General features: G+C 37.5%; 1 protein-coding gene across 6 annotated transcripts in view; it reads right to left on the bottom strand.

Moving 5' to 3' along the window:
* CDK14 (cyclin dependent kinase 14) overlaps positions 1–21,171 on the bottom strand; it is a 262,489-nt gene that overhangs the window by 33,745 nt on the left and 207,573 nt on the right. The window contains exon 15 of one of the 6 annotated variants that reach the window (XM_087946056.1): positions 6,807–9,020. The exons of the other annotated variants lie outside the window; for them this stretch is intronic. The gene's annotated coding sequence lies outside the window, so the exon portion shown is untranslated. Of the gene's footprint in view, positions 1–6,806; positions 9,021–21,171 lie in introns of those variants that run through there. 6 annotated transcript variants of the gene reach the window in all.

The raw sequence follows: 21,171 nt of genomic DNA, 5'->3' as shown, positions 1-21,171 counted from the left end.
GATCAATTTTACAGAAGACAATATTGAAAAAGCACTACGCAATCTAAAACTATCTCTATCTATTGGACCGGACGGAATATGTGCCTACTTCTTAAAAAAGCTATCCACTGCCTTAGCTGAACCTCTAAGCATAATCTTTGAAAAATCTTTCAGGACCAGTTCCTTTTCTAACCTATGGTCACAAGCCACGGTCATCCCCATCTTCAAAAAGGGAGACCCCAGCCTAGTTGAAAATTACAGACCAATCTCCTTATGCTGCATCACCTGTAAAGTCATGGAATCAATTATTAACCAATCCATTATCGTCCACTTAGAGACAAACGACCTACTCTCCAATAAACAATTTGGTTTCAGAAAAAAAACTATCTTTCAATCTGCAACTCTTACACTGCAAAAACATATGGACTACACAACTCGATCAGGGCAAAGCAATAGACTTCTGTAAAGCCTTTGATTCAGTGGTACATGACAAACTACTCCTAAAACTAAAATCTTATGGTATCTCTGGACAACTGCATAACTGGATAGAAGCATTCCTGTCAAACAGACAACAAATGGTCAAAATTGGGAGTGTCCTATCAAATTCTGTACCTGTCAATAGTGGTGTCTCCCAAGGCAGTGTTCTAGGATCAACTCTCTTCATACTTTACATAAATGACCTCTGTGATCATATTAAGAGCAACTGCATTCTGTTTGCTGATTATGTAAAGCTGTTCAATACCACAGACAATACTGCTACCCTTCAAAAAGATCTTGACTATGTATCAGAATGGTCAAACAAATGGAAACTTCAAATCTCAACAAATAAATGCTCTTACATATTGGCAAAAAAAATCAGAAAATAAAATACAAGCTGAATAGTCAAGACCTTGTTGATGATCCACGCTCTGTAAAGGACCTCATCTCTAATGATCTAAGTGCTAGAGCCCACTGTAACTACATAGCCAAAAAGGCATTAAGACTTGTTAACTTAATCTTATGTAGCTTTTTCTGTGGTAATATCACACTACTAACTAGAGCATACAAAACATTTGCTAGACCAATACTCGAATACAGCTCATCTGTCTGGAACCCACATTACGTATCTGATATTAGCAGAGTTGAGAAAGTCCAGAAATATTTCACAAGAAGAGTTCTCCACTCCTCTACTCATTGTAGAATACCTTATGCCAGCAGACTTGAAATTCTAGACCTAGAAAACCTTGAATTACGCCGTCTTCGGTCTGATCTAAGTATGGTATATGAAATCATACATTGCAATGACTTACCTGTCAATGAATACTTCAGCTTCAACCATAACAACACAAGAGCACACAATAGATACAAACTCAAGGTTAATCGCACCAAACTTGATTGCAGGAAATACAACTTCAGCAACAGAGTGGTCAATGTCTGGAATACTCTCCCTGACTCTGTGGTTTCTTCCCCAAACCCCAAAAACTTTAACCTTAGATTGTCTACTATTGACCTCACCCCTTTCCTAAGAGGTCTGCATAAGCACACCAATATGCCTACTGTCCCTGTCCTCTTGTTTCTTTTATTTTCTTATGTACCCATTTCATGTATTCATAACTATGTATATACTTACCGTATTTGCCGGCGTATAAGACGACTGGGCGTATAAGACGAGCCCCCAACATTTCCACTCAAAATATAGAGTTTGTTATATACTTGCCGTATTAGACGACCCCCCACTTGGAGGCATGTTTTTCAGGGCAAAAAGTCATACGCCGGCAAATACGCTAAGTTGTAACACTTGGGGTATATTCTGGATATAATTCTTGATTGACACCCCCGCCCCTTTCCCCAAACTTACAAAGCCACCAAAATGCTTTAGAGAGGCAGCTTTCGCCTTTCTCAGGCTGGCACTCAATTCCTCTCCCTTTCTTTGTGACACCATTGAGCGATCTGCTTTTTCAGGGAAAATAAATAAATAAAAATAAAACTGGACGAAAAACAGTCGAGTTGTTTCTTAATATCTTTCCACCTCCCCAACCAATTTGTCTCCAAGGGTGCACCACACTGATTGCGACATTAATTATTTCAGAGAGAGGGTGGGGGGGGAGAAATCTTTGCTTCCTACTGTGGCTTTTTCCTGCGCATCGTTTTTTCCACTTGGCTTTGTGGTTGTTACTTCTTACAGGGAGGGATAATGAAATACCCACGCTGGGAGAAAGCGGAAAGGATGTCTATTTTCCTGCTCACTAACTTTCCAGAAAGCATCGAGTTCCTACCCGAGACTTGCCAAAAGTCCAGTTCATTCATTTGCTACCTTTCTCCAATGAGATCCAGATCTGTTTCCACAACGCGCTTAGGATCTTATCTTATTATCTTATTATTATCTTATTAGCTTGCTCGGTCCGTCCAAGAGAGAAGAAGGCAGACGGTTTTGCGCTCAGGGAGAAAGGAAAAGAGCCTCTCGCTCACGCTGCACACTGCCCCCCTCCACCCCAGCAACGCTTAGGAAAAGAGTTACACAAGCATCCTTTCCAGAAGTGAATGGGGGAGGATTCGAACAAAGGCTGAAACCGGGAAGAGAAAAATTCCCAAAGAAAATCGTGACGAGCAGCATCCCATTCCTGGGAGAAAAACAAAAAAACAAAAAACACGAACTCTTCCCGAAGCACAAAGCAAGGATGGCGCTTTCTCAGCTTTGAGCTGCGTCGCTGCTCTCCCACCCCTCCACTCGTCCCCACGTGCGGCGAAGTTTCTGCCACTGGGGGGGTGGAGGGGGATGGAAGGAGGTGAGGATGGGGGAAAAGCCTGGAGCCTGCCTGTCCGCTCGCACAAGCGGAGTGGGTGGGTGGGGGAGGAGGAGGAAGAGAGACTCGGCTGGGCTTGAAGGGGCTTCGCAAGTTGCACCGAGTGACAACAACGTATTTGCCGGCGTATAAGACGACCTTTGTTATATACTATCGCCGTATAAGACGACCCCCCCACTTGGAGGCATGTTTTTCAGGGCAAAAAAGTCGTCTTATACACCGGCAAATACGGTATACCTATTATCTTATAAGCGATTGACAAATCAAATAAGTGAAATAAAATAAATAAAAATAAAATACAACATGATTCCAGAAATTCTCAGGAAGCACTACTTCTAGAAAAAAAGATCTGTGCCACAAACATTTGGCAACAAAATAAAGCTATCATTTTCCAATATGCATATCTGAAAATGTACATTTATTTCTATATAAACATAATGAATATGTAACATATCAGTAATCTTATCTACAAAATCACAGACAACATACTTTAAAACATATTTTCTAGGAAGAAACAGTAAAAGATCACTTGTAGACACTGTGATAAATCATATAAGGTTAAATAAATAAATAGAAGTTATTTGTTTATTTAGATTGGATATTTTTCCAATAATAAGATTTATTCTGTTATTACTCAGCTATTTCTTCCCAATTTATTAGACATTCTATGATGCATAAGTATTAAAAAACACTAGCTCACTACAGGTTGTCCTAGATTTAAACTAATACAGACCATTTGAAGTTATAACTGCCCCCCTCCCCAAAAAAGACTTACAACTGATCCTTATAACTGTTGTAGCATCTCCATAATCCTGTGATCAAAATTTAGGCACTTGGCATCCAGCATGGATTTATGATAGTTGTAGCAACCCAGGGTCATGTGATCGCCATTTGCAACTTTCCAGCCAACTTCCAAGCAAGCAAAGACAATGGAGGGAGCTGGATTTGTTTAATGACCACATGATTAACGTAACAACTCTGGCAAAAATGATTCTAAAATCAGGCATAATCCATTTAAAAACCACCTTGCTAAGCAACAGCAATTATAGTTCCAATTGTGCTCATAAGTCAAGGAGTAACTGCATCACATATAGCAATTGTCTGCATGAACAATCAATGATCTTCTGAACAATTAATGATCATTGATCAATCAATGATAGATTAATGAGTGATCAATGAGCGATTCGAGGCAGCTTACGGAATTTAAAACCATATTTAAAATAAAAAACAATAAAAACTAACAAAAAGAATCAAATAAATGAATAAAGTACAAGTAGAATAAAATCTGGAAAAAAATATAAATTAAAAATCATCAACTCCCACCCCCACCCCAATGACAGCAGATCACACAAGCCATTTGATGGGCATTATCCCTCTCTAGGTTCCCCAGGCCCACTGGCAGAAGCAGGTCTTCGATGCCTTCCGGAAGAGTATTAGAGAGGGGGCCATTCTAATCTCTGGGAGAATGATGTTCCAGAGAGAGGCACGGAGAAGGCTCTTCTTTTGGGTCCCACCAGGTGTATCCCCTCAGAGATGGGACACGCAGCATTCCCTGCCTCCTCGCTCTAATCGGTCGGGTAGATGTGACCAGCAAGAGACATTCCCTCAGATAACCTGGTCCCAAGCCATGAAGGGCCATGAATTGCACCCAGAAGCAAATCGGCAACCAATGCAGCTCTCGCAGGAGGTGAAACATGTGCACACCACGGTCTGCACAAAATCATGCAGGCTGCTGCATTTTGCACCAACTGGAGCTTCCGGATGTTCTTCAAGGGCAGCCCCATGTAGAGCGCATTGCAATAATCAAGACAGGAAATGACTAGGGCATGAGTGACTGTGAGTAGTGACTGTGAGTAGTGACTGTGTTGGTCCAGGAAAGGGTGTAAGTGGTGCACAACCTGCAGTTGTGAAAAGACCCTCCTGGCCACCATTTTAGATCTGCCATGGCACAAAAAACATGGATCCCAAACAAAGCCGTTATCCAGACTAACAAATCTTATCTCGCATTTCATAAATACAAAATTGAACTGGCATTTGTGAGTGATGGGACAGAGGATAAAATGTATTTTACAAAAAGCATAATTCATCAGTGCTACCAGGATTGCATTGTGTGTTCCCTGGGTTGGCTGTGGTGCAAGGGGGGACGGAGAGGAGAAGATGGGATGGTTTTGTGGGAGTGGTAGGCACGTGTGCAAGCACCCGTTGCTCACACGAGTGGGGATGAGAGCACCCAGAATTCTTGTGTGACTGTGGCCACCAGCACCCATGCACTTGCCCAGCTCCCAAGTGCTTGCTATGCTCATGTGAGTGAGACCCGAGTGCCTGCAATGCTTGCACTAATGGGGAAATGAGCCCCACGATGTTTGCATGAGTGGGCTGGGGGCATGCATACACCAGCCAGCCACTCAAGTGAGGCCATGGACCACAGGTTGGGGACTTCTGGTCTAGCATGTGTAGATTTCCCTCACATTGCATGCCATGCATTAAATAAAATATAACAACCAATGACAGAACCATAATTTCTAACAGTGCTAATATCACTTTCAAATAATTATATTTTCCACTTTCACTGGGTTTATTAAAATGGCCAAATGTCTATTTTGTAAGCTTTTCAATAAGAATTTTATATATTTTTATTTCTATTCAATTAATATGGTCTTGATCTTTCGTATTGGGTGATTTTTAAAGGTATTTAATTTCATTTTTATTTATGCCTTCCAGTGTTATTCAAATTTCATTTATTTACTGGAAGATGATAGTATTTAAGATAATCTTAATTCTAAAATAAATCTGGATAATAGAAACATTACTTACAGTGTAAAAGAAGAAAGAATTATTAGGGTGCCCTGAAGATTAGGATCTTCATATGATAATCATAATCTTAGACCAAGCATGCCAGCATTGAACTATCTGAACTATGTATATATACATAGCTACTTCTAGATCACTGCATCTTCAAAATCTACAAGGATATGCATATCTTGATTTCAATATAATAATACCGTGTGATGTCATCACAATAGTGAAAGTATCCCTTGTGCAGGAAAGGTCAATTTCAATGTACCCACCTGAAGTTAATAATTACCAGTGACCCTTAGTATCCGAATTTGAATATCTGTTTGTACTGATAAGAGTACAGATAGTCCTTGACATACTGCTGGAATGGAGTCTGCCCATTATGGTTCATATGTCATAATAGTTGTAAGATGGATCACTCATATGATTGACTCAATTTTTTAAAACATTTTTGCAGCAGTAAACCAAACACAGAGATTGTTAAGTGAATCAATGGTTCACTTTGGGTACTATTTTGCTGAAAAGAAGTAGTCCTGGTTTTCCCTTCACATTACTGCAGCTTGCTGCAAATGGCCATATATACAGCTGGGTTGCTAAGTGGTCAAAGTGCAGTCATGTGACCATGCATGGGATCCAATCATCAGAACTTCTAATATGATTGTAACACCCCTTTTTTGAGTTGGTTATAACTTCAAATGGTTGCTAAGTGATTGGTTGTAAATCAAGAACTATGTGTACAATTAGAAAAATACTAAAGACCGGACAGTTCAGAACCATTCTTAAGGTCCCTGTTTTATTAGAATCCAGTTTCAATTAATTGGCCTCATCTATCCTATCAATGTATCTACACACTGGTTCATAAAATGCAGACTCTTGTGATACAGTAATTATGGATTAAAGATCTGAACATCATCAGCATACTGATGGTACTCAGCTCAAAATCTGATGACTACCCCAGGAAAATTATATTATTAATAAAAAGCAATGGGCACAAAATGGTGTTTTGTGACATTCCACAACATAATTGTGAAATCCAACGGCCCAAATATATCATACCTGAAATAAGAAAAATGATAATAAAATGTCCCCAGTTCAAGATATAGTTACTAAGGTGATAGAAGAGAATATATGTACAGTAGCTGAGGGTTGAACTATGGAGATTTTGGTGTTCTCTGAAATTGGTTGGTTTGCTGGCTTGTAGACATTTTGTTACCTAACTAGATAACATCTGTAATATTCTTAGGCTAATAAAATATCTGCAAGCAAAACAATCAAGCTCAAAGAGTATTAAGGACTCTACAATTTCCAAGATATTTGACTCAATCTCATTGTCTCTGCATGTCACTTATTAAAACAACCCAGGGATATCCCTGTTTTTAATCCAGGCTGGAACGTAGTGGCTGAGCTAAACATAAAGGTCCTTTCAATGGGCATACTATAATTTAGTAACCTATTCTCTTTCACTTTTAATATTACATCAACCACTTTATTATAGAACCTCCGTTGTGCCAAGATTTGAACAAAATAACTTTTGCCAATAAGGGTATTTAAAACCCTATTTTATCTAACCCTATTTTATCTACCACTGCTTACCTTTTTGGGCTCCCTTGCCGATAATTGTGCACGCGCTTGTCTGCTCATGCTCACGTGCCATCACCCAGAAGGCAATGTGCATGCCTCCCATGCCTCCTGCGCATGCGTGCGCAACCCATGCTGTGCGCTTTGGTGCATGCGTGTGCAACCTCCCCCACGAGTGCATGTTTCTGCGCATGTGCGAGTGTCTCTTGTGCGCTGCTGCACCACCGTGCATGTTTGCCAGATACCCAACAATCAGCTGTCTGGTGGACAGCGTGCATGCATGCGCAGTAGACCTTTTCTGGGCGACGGCAGTAATGGCTCTGCATGCCACTTCTGGCACGCATGCCATAGGTTCGCCACCACGGGTATAGAGTTTTAATTTCATAAAATGGCAATATAATTTTAATAAATTTTACCAGTATTTGTAGATATCATTGAAAACAAGTAAGATGTTGCCCACTGTAGAATACTGTAATACAATGAGTGAAGTTTGTGTTTGATTCATATGGAAGAAAGGAATCTCTACAAACTCTAACCCAAGGGTGTCAAATTCAAGGCCCACAGGCTGGATCTGGCCCACGAGGTGCTTAAATCTGGCCCATGGGGCCAGCCTGGAAATAGCAAAGGTCATGCCTGGCAGCCAAAATGGGTGGGGGGTGCATGAGGCTCCCCCATGCCCTGTTTTGCCCAGCAGGGTGCTGCAAGAGGTGGCTGTCCCATCTCCCACGCGGACAGCCCGCAGAGAAGAACTATAATGTTGATCCAGCCCTCAAAGAAATCCAGTTTGACACCCTTTCCCTAACGGCCTAACCTAATTATCCAAGCCGTGATTATCGCTAGAAACATCTCCCTATATAGCTCCCCAAGTGCATCCTCCATGCAATATTTGTTCTCTTATACACTCAAAAGATGTAATAGGGAAATGCAACCCCTTTTGCTGTTGCAATGATATTGATTTGGCCACAACCAGCAAGCTACCCTGCCTCAGTGCACTTAAATGGAGACAGGTTGCCTCACATTTCTTATCCCCAAATATATGGATTTGTATTCCACCAAACGTACATGACTTGCCAACTGAGAAACACTGTTGTAATGCACTCTGCACAAACATACATGTCATGATCAGGAGAAGAATTGAGGCAAACAATGACACATATACAATTATAAGATTTCAACTGACAAAGAAAAGGAGGGCAGAACTGCAACTGTAGGAATGAATCAGCAGGTCAGAAGAAAAATTACTTTAAACAGAAGGAATCCCAAAGAAGGAAGTGAATGAAAGTAGAGAAAAGCAAATGCCACTTTTTACTTCTTCTTCCCACTGCATGTCACATGCTAGTCTGCTCATCAAGTTTCTCAAAGATGGTAGACATTTTCCCAAAAGCCATCAGAGAGCAATTGCAAGGAGGAATTGCCAACAACTTTTTCCTCTCTTCTTAGAAGACAAAGAATTTTTTTAAAAAGATGGGAGAACAATCTTATTTTAAGTTTCAATATATAGAGGCTACAAATGAATTATCCATGTTGATGAAAAAAGCTGCCTATTACAATACAATTTCAGACTTTTAAAAACATTATCTTCATCTATATTTAAGCCTTGACCACAATAATGTGGTTTCTTGACTAATAAACTTTTTATGTGGCTGGCCATATCCTCTGCAGTCAGGTGCATTATTTTCTTCTTGCATTTTTGCAAAACACATAAATCTTCTGACACAAAAGCGGAAAGCTGTCATCTCCATTGTTGTTCTGCATTACTGGAAATAACCAACACTGTATAACAAAACATCTAGAAGGGGCTACAGCTCAATGATGGAGCACATGATTTTATTCAGTCACATTGTCAATCACTGATACTTCCAGTTAAAATCCCTTTTATTCATTCTAAATACAGAGAGGGGAGGGAGGGAGGGGGAGAGGGAGGGAGAGAGGGGAGGGGAGGGAGGGGAGGGGAGGGAGGCAAGGAAGGAGGGAGGGAGGGAGGGAGGGAGGGAGGGAGGGAGGGAGAGAGAGAGAGAGAGAGAGAGATACTTTCAGTATCGAGGAAATGGAGATGGAAAGCCAACTGATCTGAAATGTAAGCCCTCCATTTGGCAATTCAAGAACAGTGTTTCACTTTCTGTCTGATATATGATCAGCACTCTATCCACTTTGTTTAGACTAAATTTTATAGTCAATATAAACACATTCAATTTAGATTAGTGCTATTACAACATTGTCTGCAATAACAATTAATATCCAAATTTAATACAAACATACTCTTAAAAAACATAAGATAGGAATGACTGACAAGATATTTGGTATTATATTCGGGAACTGTCATCTTTAATTGTTTTATTCCATCTCTGTCAGTTGTGTTTTTCTTTTTAGCTATGCCAAAATGAGGGGAAATATCAGATGCACAAATCCATACATTTTCCTGCTTTATAATGAATGCAAGACATATATACAAATGTGTGCTGACTTGCCTCACCTGCCAAGATAAACCATTTGAGAGTATGTCAGGTATAATTAATGCAACATGACCCAATCATTTCCAGTTTGCAAGAAATAAACTTGCATTCTTTAAATCCAGAGCTCAACCTAGAGATTATGCTAAATTGTTTCACACACAGTCTTCTGCATATGTCAGATGGGCAGCAATTGTACCCTCTAGTGATAAACAAATTATACATGAAATCAATTCCACTTCACAATAATTTTCTCAATTGGGCATTATCTTTCCTTTTTCTTGCTCCCTCCAGTTAAGCATGCATCCTGTAACTTGCTAATGAGCTGGGGGCTTTCTGTTCCAGGTGGCACCCCCTGCCTCGAAGTCATGACATTTCCCATTTTGAATGCTGCTGGCATTTTTCGACAGCTCTTGCTAACTAGCCTTTTTGACCTGCACTAAGAGGAACTCATCTCATTGAATCCTCTAACCTGCCAATCATTCCAGCAAATGATCTTCACAGTCACTCTCAAGGCAAAGGAAAAAAAAGAAAGAAATAGAAAGAAAAGAAAAGCTAGTAAGAGAATGCGGGAATAGGCAAGCAAGTTGCCTTTGCAGCTACCTAATGAGAATATTTTAAGTCTCGGGGCAGCAGAAACATGGAAAAACTGGTGGGAAAATTAGGACAGAATTGAATCGCTATAATTAAGAATTTATTTCCATTTTGAAATCATGTCAAAGCAACATTCCTGAGTTGGTTTTGAAACCAAAACAAATAAATTTGCCACATAAATACAAAAATACATCTCTTTCTCTGTCATTATCAAATATGCAGTTTTCACAAAGCTGTGTTGTCAAATGGTTAGGTTTTTTTTTACAAAATTAAGTTGTGAATTAAGCATGCTGGTATTAATATTTGAGGCTAAACATTATTATGCAGATTTGCAGGGAAGCTGTGGGTATAGGAGAAAAAATCATCTCTCTCTCTCATATACACACACCTGTAAAATGCACAATTTTTTTAAATTAGAAAATACATAAAATGTTAGCTAGACGCAGGATCATTATCATTATATATCCTTTCTGTTATTATTAAGCAATTTCAATATACTTGGAAAGTCCATAGTAAAAGTGGCAATAAAAATTTAAAAATAAGACAAAATTTTTACAGAAATTACAATAAAAATATGAAGTCTTTACATCACTTGACAGTTGTTTTAAAAGAATGAAATGAATCTACTTGTTCTTTCATCTTACTAAGTATAAGGGTATTATTTTGTTTTGTTTACCAAGTAATATAATAGTAAAAATATACAGAGAAACCAAATGCTGCTCAGAGTTTACAATTGTATCAGAATCACAAAACATAACTTGTGTATAGACATAGTAATTCTTACTGATATAAAACTTCCATCAGCTAGTGCAAACTGTTTATTAGAGTAGATTTTTTTTCTTCTTTGCCACTACTGTAAAATCAACAACATATTCTGGATGTCTCGAACCAATTCACTATAATGCCTATTACATGCAGGTCCTATGATTCATTATAAAATATCTATAATGGAAAGATAATAAGTATTTTTATTTAAGATTCAGAATTGCATGTGTCTCTTCATAAAATTAGATGGTTACCATTATTTTAATTTAATGAGAAAATAATTTATTATAATTTGATCTAATAAAATAAATTTGATTGAAATTCTATTTAAATATATCTTCACTGAGAGAAGAGATTCTCCCTGCAGCTAAGAACATTTAATTCCCTATTAAACACAGTGACTGTTGCATAGTTATCAGATAGCTGAACTGTGTTAGTCTTTATGGTGTTTAGTTTCCTTTGTTTCATGAATTGCTTCACTCACTACACACAATATATCAGCTATAAATACTTTCAAAATTTATATATACCAAATTTATTTTTGTATATACCACAGTTCCAATTATTTAAAGCAAATATTATTTTCTAGAACTCCACCAAAAGTAAAAGTTGCTTAATTTTCAAACTGCTATAAATTATCATCCCATACAATGGTCTTGCTGTCGCCATAGGCTACAGTCTATGTGTCAAAACTAAAACCCATTGCTTTGTTAACTTCAGTTTTCTCCTTCAATGGTTTCACAGCCTCCCTCTTTTGTAGACAAAGACTAGTCATGGGATCATGTGATAAATTAATCCTAAAAGAGAGGTAGTCTGTGGGAGAAATAGAATCATTCAGATTCTTTTTTTGCTTCTTCTTTAGTACTATTATTAACACATTGTCCCCAATGTATTTCAGCGCCATTCCAGATTATCAATACATTTTAATTATAACTGCTTCTGTGCCTAGAAAGATTATTAACTGATCAAAAAGATTTTTTAATGGGAATTTCCTGCTATTCTAGAGTGGATCATAGTATACAGTAGGAAAATTCACCTTTGGTTCTCTAAACTCAAGAGCAGTCATTTAGGATACAGTTTAGAAAAAGAAAAAGAAGCATTCCTTTAAATTCTGCACAGATGTTATTAATACAGTGCCAATATGACCATTAAAAAATCCTTTGGTTTTTAAAAATATTTTCACTTGGTGAAACTTCAAAAAATCAGTACTGATCGAAACAAAGGCAGAACTCAAATCTAGGATTTATAATAAAAACTATCTTGAAAGAGAAGAAAGATATAGAAGTCAACAGTTAGTACAAAAAATTTTGGTTAGTCCAAAACAACACTGTATTTCCAAAATGAGATAAAAAGATTATTATACACAAACAATTATACACACACATATACAAACAATTCCTCCACATATAAATTATAAAACAGGGGTGTCAAACTCATGTTGTCACAGCGGCATCACGTGATGTATCGGGACTTCCCCCCCATTCATTAAACCAGGCATGGGCATGACCAGTGCGTGACGCATCTGGTCCATGGGCTGGGAGTTTGAGAGCCCTGTTTTAAAAGGAGGGGAGTTGTACACTACCTTTCTATGGCAATGAAAACACCTAAACTAGATACTATTATTATGGCTACAGATCAAATAACAGTATCATCAATGCTGCACATTATTTAGCAATGTTAACATAGAAAGAATAAAATTATTTAATGAAACTAGGGAAAGTATTAATGTCAGTAATACTGATTAAAGCATTCATTGACAGAAGTCTTGAGCAAGCATAGTGTTGCTGCTAACCTCTCATATATTCTACAAGTTACATTTGCATTTATTCTTGAATCCTAACAACAAGGGGCATACTAAAGATAAAATATGTGTTTTTAATTGGTTACTGGTAAATTGGTTATCTTTGCTAACAACAAGAACAAAAATAAACAAGAAAAAAAATCAAGGAAACAGTGGGTCCACTAAAGAGAGAAGATGGCAAGGAAGTAACAGGCAACTGAGAGAAAGCAGAACTGCTTAACTCATTCTTTGCATCGGTCTTCACGCAAAAAGAAACTATAGCTCAACCCACCAAAAACATAACTGTAAAAGACAGACCAGAAACAAAAGTTAAAATAAGCAAAAAAATAGCAAGAGAACATCTCTGATCTTGATGAACACAAATCACTGGGGCCTAATGGATTACATCCCAGAGTTTTAAAGGAGCTGGCAGAGGTCATCTCAGAATTACTGTACCATATCTTTCAAAAATCCTGGCGCACCGGGGAACTACCAGAGTACTGGAAAAGAGCAGATGTGGTTCCCATCTTCAAAAAAGGAGGGGGAAAAAACAGATCCAGGAAACTATAGACCAATCAGCCTAACATCAATACCCGGGAAGATAATAAAAAAACAGATCTGCCAACATCTAGAAACAAGTAAAGTAATAACTAGCAGTCAGGACGGGTTTGTTAAGAATAGATCATGCCAAACAAATCTTATTTCATTCTTCAACATAGTGACTAAATTAGTAGACCAGCAAAATACTGTGGACATAATATATTTAGATTTCAGCAAGGCATTCAACCACAACCTACTTCTTAGACCACCACCTACTTCTTAGTAAGCTAGAAAAAAGTGGAATAGATAGCACCACCACTAGATGGACTCGCAACTGGCTGACAAACCGTACTCAACGAGTAGTCCTTAATGGGTCTAAGTCTACATGGAGGGAAGTAAGCAGTGGGGTGCCACAAGGTTCTGTCTTAGACCTAGTACTCTTCAATATCTTCATTCACAACATAGATGAGGGAATAGAAGGGAAACTTAGCAAATTTGCAGATGATACTAAGTTGGCAGGAATAAGAAGACAGGCTCAAGAAGATAGGCTCAAGATTCAGATGGATCTTCACAGACTAGAACGCTGGGCCGTATCTAACAAAATGAAATTCAATGTAGAGAAAAGTAAAGTCCTACACTTAGGCAAGAAAAAACAAAAGTACACATATAGACTGGGTGAAACCAGGCTCAATAGCAGTAACTGTGAGAGGGATCTTGCAGTCTTAGTGGACAACCAGCTAAATATGAGCCAGCAGTGTGCAGCAGCAGCCAAAAAAGCTAATGCAATCCTTAGTTGCATTAACAGAGGGATACAATTGAGATCAAGTGAAGTACTAATACCACTCTATAAAGCCTGGAGACTAAAACATATGAAGAACTGTTACAGGAACTGGGCATGGCTAATCTAGTGAAGAGAATGACCAGGGGAGACATGATAGCAGTCTTCTAATATTTGAGGGGCTGCCACAAGCTATTTTCTAAAGCACCTGTAGGCCAGACAAGGAATAATGGATGGAAACTGAACAAGGAGAGATTTAACCTAGAAATAAGGAGAAACTTTCTGACAGTGAGAACAATCAACCAATGGAACAGCTTGCCTTCGGAAGTTGTGGGAGCGCCATCACTTGAGACTTTCAAGAAGAGAGTGGACTGCCATTTGTCAGAAATGGTGTAGGGTTTCCCATGGGGGGGGGTTGTTGGACTAGATGACCTACAAGGTCCCTTCAAACTCTGATTATCTGTTATCTGCTACTTATATTTCACACATTTTTAATAAATAAAATATTTATATATTATTTAATTTAAAAAATTGACAGGCAGTCACTGAAAATTAAGGACCACTTATTTTGGATTCTCCATAAAAAACAAAAGGATATAATGGTCTAGGTTCACAGGGTCAGGTTCTTATATTATAATTATATTATATTATAATGAGTATTTGTTACTACAACAGCTATGTAGGAACATCAAAACACAGTAATGCTATTTAGAAATTGCAAGCTGATCTAATACCAAGTTGGGTTAAAATAATTCATTAAATTCCCTTAATTAAAAATTCTGGCATGTTTAACTTGAGGGTCTTTGTCTGAAATTCTTTTCCTACCGAGGCTTAATTGTAGCCCAAGGCTAATAATTATTCAGAAAAGCCACAGTGCAGCAATTTGGTTACAATGCTTTTTCTGGAAGTTCTGATAATTGTAAAAATTTGAGAAGTCAGATTTATGAGTGGATATTTATTTTTAAGCAACAAAGATGTTGATCCAAATGGTAGATACCATTTTGATATCAAATAGAGAACTATGATTGACTTATAAATTTTCTCTATCAAGCCAGTTCTGTGAGTCTTCTGTCAAACCATCTGAAAATTTGAGCCAAGCCATGTGTTTCAGATCTGGGAAATGTATTCAATCATTGTCAAGGAAGCCTTCTGGAGCTGATAAAATGAGTTAACTTCTGAGTAACTAATTAAATTGTCTTTAGGAGCTGAATCAGAGGTGGGATGCTACCGGTTCAGCCCGGTTCTATAGCTCTGAAGAGCAGCAGACACAGAACCGGTTGTCCTTTATTTCCTGCTTTTTCAACCTCAGCTGCTTTGCGCAGCACAGCTAAGGTTGAAAAAGTAGGAAATAAGAGGATTTTCAAACGCTGCGTATTCGTGCACAGCGCTTGTCAGCTGTCCGGGCAGCACAGCTGAGGTTTTTAGCAAATGGTCTACACGCGTGTGCAAAACGTACTCTCACCAGAGGTGGGATTCTATCTGCCGGAGAACCGGCAAATCGCGCCAGTGGCTGGGCCCGCCCACTCACTTCTTACCTAGCATGTGTACCATCAAACTTGCCTGCTAAGTTGCTATTTTTCCATCAGCTGTTCTGCTGTGCCAGAAGATTTAGATTAGGTAGAAAGCAGGAAAACATTGGATTTCTTGCTTTCTAGCTAATCTAAAAGCAGAACTAAGCCTGAAGCTTCTATTATTCAGTGCAGATTCAGGTAGCAGATGGCAGAAACACAGATCTCTAAGTGAATCTATGATTCTATGAACAATTCAATGTGCCTGCCTGCTTTGCTGATTTTGAGTAAAAGTTGCTCTTTTTTATAAAAAAAAATGTTTATAATATTTACATACAAGCCATGCACAACCAGTCACATGACCACCAAGCCACATCCACAAATTAGGCCACACCCACAGAACTGGTTGTTAAGAAATTTGAATCCCACCCCTGAGCTGAACACAGGGAAGATCCCTGGCAATTGAATGCTTAAAGGGATAGGATTTTTTAATCATGCTGCCAATGTTGCATATTTTGCTCTCCTGAAGATGTTGCTATATTCTAGGTATTTGTTGCCTTTTTTATTAGCAACTTAATTTTATATTACAGAATAAAATCAAAGCTGATTCAATATAGACAATTAAAGTTTGTACATGAGATTTTTTTTTTTGGACAAATTTTATTAATTTTTTTTTAAAAACATACACAAGCAAACAAAACATAGGATGTAGTAACATAAAATATCTTTTACTAAAAAACACATAGAATATCTTATTTAAAAACAAGATAATTCCAAATTATCACATTTCTATACAAACACAATTTAATATATATATTTATCTTATCTGTTCAACTTCATATCCTTTCCCAACTTCTCTTTACTGCTCCCTTTCCTTCTGTTTAATTGTATTTCTTTTGCCTTAAATTATATATATTCATTATATATAGTTTCATTAATTCTCTTCCAACATCCTTTCAAACATAAACAAACATTACACAAAACATAAATACATAAAACTTCTTTTTGAAAAGCGGCTTACCCCGGGTTAGATCTTTTTGTACAGACATAAATCAGATTCGTGCTCACATAATATACTATTTCATATCTTATTTAACATTCTATATTTTCTATATATTTTCTCTCTCCTATTCATTCTTTTAATTCTATTTTATTTATTTCATCTCAATTTAAATAATTATACTTGCATCTTTTGTCCGTTCTCTTTCAATCATCTATTTTTCCTTTCTTTCTAATACAATATTTCTCCTGTAACCACTGGTTGAAGTATGACAACTTTTTATCTTTCCCCTAAATTTTACACTTAAAATAATACATACTTTCCATACTGATTCTGCTTCGTACATTCTAAGTACTACATTTCAAAATAATAAAACAAGCCAATAATATTAAATTTAATAAGTAATAGTAAAACCAAGAAAAAAGGAATATTAAGTTTATAATATAATAAGAGCAATATTTCATAGTAAATTAAACTCTATTATCAAATCTTAAACATTTTCATAGCTTCCCTTTAATGCATTATTAATTCATGTAATATTTTAATTTTCTAATTCAATTTCAAATTCTAATATCTACCATACAATCTTATGTACTTTTGCAGAATTTTTATAAAATTATATCTTACCCCTTATCTCTGAAAAAAACCTGTTTTTTAACATCTTGTTTAAAGCTTTTATGACTTCTTTCCTTTTTCCCTTTCTTTCTTGTCAATTTTTGACCCCCCATCTCTCAAGTTTCACTCTTTATCTTCCCTCTCTGTTGTATTTCTCTTTTCTGTTGCTTTCTGACATCATATCGATTTTTCATCTTATTTTTCTTTTTCTTGGTTGCTTTTTTAAGTCCTGAATTTACCATTTTTTTACCCCCCTTACGCTTTTTTTCCTCCACTAAGAGTATTTGTCCATTAAAGATGGCTTCTTCTTCTTGATCCCAGCCTTCCTGTCGCTGTTGTATTTCTTGATAGGTAGAAATCGCCATTTCTAAAAAGTGGAAAATAGATCCAGAAGAGCCCATGCCTTCCTGTTCCTCTTCTTTCAATTTTTGAAATTCCATTTGTAATTCTTCAAAAGATAGTGCCATTTTCCCCCTTTTTTTGAAACAACCCAAATATCTTTAATCTTTCAAGAAATAGTTCACAAAGATCCCAAAGTCACAAAGCAAACCAAATCAAAGCAAACAGTTTCATTTAGCACTTTCTTCTTTCTATATTTTCTCTTCCTAGGGTAGAATTCAAATACACAGTTCCAAAGTAATCTTCTAGAAGTCGTAATACCTTTTATTTCTGATCTTATAAACTCAAAGCAGTCTCCTTCAGTACAATCTTAAAATAAATCTTTACCTCTTCCCTTCCACTTATAGCAAATAAAAAGAATTTTAAGTTTTTAATTCCAATGTCCAGAAATCCTTTATCCCCTTGGCTTTAAATTTCAAGTTTACCTTCTATGCCCAAGCAGGTTTTCCAGATTTCCAACTGCTGTTTCTATGGGAAGGGAGAGTGAAAGAAAGTAACTTTCCCTTTCAGATTTTTTTTGCCGCTTTTACGATCTTCCTTGGGAGACAATGTATCCTTCAAATGATTTAGTTTCCAGGGTATTTAAAAGTTTCTTCTAGTCCCAGTTCAGCCAAAACTTTCGCCTTCACCTGCTTCCTCCTGCACAAATCTTACCCGGCTGCAGGCTTCTTTGTGGCAGCCATTGCTGACCGCCGCTCCACCGCCTTGGGAAAAGGGGGTTTTGCCGGCTGAGGAGGGGGTTTGCGATACCCCCAAACCCAAATCCGGATCCCCTCTCTCTTCGGCTGCCTCTACGGGGCAGCCCTATCCTCCAGATCCATCTGGATCGGAGGAACCTCGGCAGCGAGCCCAGCAGGAATCGCGGAGGATCGCGAATTCCTGCCGCCGCCGAGCCTTGCAAAACCGGAAGCCCTGTACATGAGATTTTTGTTGATTTTATAGTTTTAGGTAAGATCTGTAAGATCTCTCCTGAAGATGTTGCTATATTCTAGGTATTTGTTGCCTTTTTTATTAGCAACTTAATTTTATATTACGGAATAAAATCAAAGCTGATTCAATAGACAATTAAAGTTTGTACATGAGATTTTTGTTGATTTTATAGTTTTAGGTAAGATCTGTAATACAGGTCGTCCTCAAATTATGATAGTGACATTTCAAAGTTATAACATCTCCCTCCCCCAAAAGTACTTACCATCTGTTGCAGCACCATAGCAGTTTTGCCTTTACAACAAGAGACATTGCAACATGCCTCCTGCCTATTTCCCCACCCCACTGGGTCTCCAGAAGCACTGGGCTTGCTTTGCTAACCCATCAAGTTCCACATGCTCCTCCCTACCCCAGAGGAGTTGCATTTACAGCTATCACAACCTTTCTATAGTAATTAATCAAAACATGGGTGCTTGGCAACCAGCATGTATCTACAATCATTGTAGTATTCTGAGGTCATGTGATCACCATTTGCGCCTTTCCAGTGGACTTCTAACAAGCAAGTCAATGGCGGTAGTGGGATTTCTTTAGCAACAACGTGATTCACTTAACAACTGCAGTGATTTGTTTCACAAACATGGAATATTTTTTTCTCTGAAGTAAAGCCTGTGGCCATTAAAAACTAATAAATTTTTACAACCAAAAAATTAGTACAGCAATTACTATATTAAGATCCATTGCTACTGATAGATATAAAACCTTAGGTTTACTAAACTAGATAGATTCTAAAATCATTTTGAAAGATTCTATTTGAGTACAGGAACCCAGAGTTTAAGAATACAGAAGCAATTAAAAAATAAAATAATCTCCCAAATATATGTTTCAGACACCAAACACTCTGTCCGACATAAATTCTTTTGTGGTATGTCAGAACCACAAAAGCTGTGAATTTAAAGATTTAAAATTTATTTATAAAAAAAAATGTTTCCAATGGTGAAATTAAACAGATATAAATCAAGACAATGCTTAGAAGAAAAACAAGGATCAACACATCAATGAAGATGTTAATCAGTGAATTGTGAAGACAGATTGATTTTAACATTGTAAAAATGTAATAACTCACTATAAAGAAATCTGTACAATAATTGGAGCAACCTGACATCTGATAATTTCAGTTTTCAATAGCTGAGATGTTTCTGTTAGGAATATAAGTCACCTAAGAGCTATTTGGGTTGGACAATATATAAACCAGGATAGACATTTTAACACTGTCTCTTTAAGGGACTGCTAAACTTGTAATTAGGTGTGGTTTCAAAATGCTCAAACTGTTGAATTGTCAGACGGAGTAAAATTGAAACCCTGTAGCAAGTATTTAAACTGTAATGCTTGTAGCCAAGAGAAAAGTAAGGTTACTCCTGCAAACAGACTAAATGGGTTTAAGACCAAAGAACCTTTAGAGGTTATTTTTGCTGACATAATTGGTCCTAAGAAACCAAGTTTAGGAGATGCCTGTTTTATTTTGAGTATTATGGACCATTACTCACGATACAGTTTCTGCTATCTTATGAAAAACAAAACAGAAACATTCCAACATTTCTTTAACTGGCTAAGGTTTGCTGAGAGAAAAATGAAAAGTAAAGTAATTACTTTAGTTACTGATAATTGGACTGAGTTTGTTAACAAAAGATTCAAACTATGTTGAAATTGGCTGGTGTTGAGCATAAACATTCTGCACCTTACGTTTGTAGAACGAAGAGGACAACCATTACAAGCCATGGCTTGCACTATTTCATCTGATTCAAGTTTGCCTGAAACACTGAGGGGTGAAGCCATAATGTGTAGTAATCATGTTTTAAATAATGTAGTTAATACAACTGGTGAATTGCCATTCACTCGTTGGCATGGCAGAAAACCAAATTTAAGTTACCTACACACATTTGGAGCTCCAGCATGGGTGCATATTCCCTCACAAGTAAGAATGAAAGGGCAACATAGAGCTAAGAAGTTATTTTTTGTGGGTTATGAGGCCAACCATAGATCATTTAGATTCTGGGATCAAGGCACAGCTCATGTTTATTGTAGTGCTAATGCAAAATTTCTTGAGCATGTTGAGTGGGATAAACTGGAACAGGAATCCAGCAATGATATCATTATTGACACCCAAATAGTCCCTAAAGATAAAATCAGTAAACCACGAATAGCCATTAAAGAGGAAGGACAGGAGGAAGTAGGAGAACAGGCACAGGTGGAGATAGAAGAACAGAAGCAGGTGGCACAGGAAAGTCCACCAGTAAGCCCTGTATTACCAAGACGTTCAACCCGAGTAACACGACCACCTGATAGATATCAGGCTAGTGTTGTATGCCAAGTGAATACAGTTCCAAGTAACTATAGTGAACTAAAACTGTATCCTGCTAAGGATCAGGCTGCTTGGCAGAAAGCAATGTATAAGGAACTGGAACCATTAAAAAGACTGGAGGTATACGAAAATGTTAAGTTACCACCAGGTAAACATGCCATAGGATGTAAATGGATTTATAAACTGAAGACAGGTGTAGATGGGACTGTTACCCATAAAGCCAGGTTAGTAGCACAAGGATTCAACCAGACAGCAAATGACTATGATGAGGTGTTTGCACCTAGTCTGAAGGCTACTACATTAAGGGCAGCATTGGTGTG

Source organism: Notechis scutatus, chromosome Z, assembly GCF_049901735.1.
Source record: "Notechis scutatus isolate UNSWTSFEM ecotype Mainland chromosome Z, rNotScu1.2, whole genome shotgun sequence".
NCBI lineage: Eukaryota > Metazoa > Chordata > Lepidosauria > Squamata > Elapidae > Notechis > Notechis scutatus.
The sequence above is the reverse complement of the archived record's forward strand: the minus strand, read 5'-3'. Positions and strand labels throughout refer to the sequence as shown.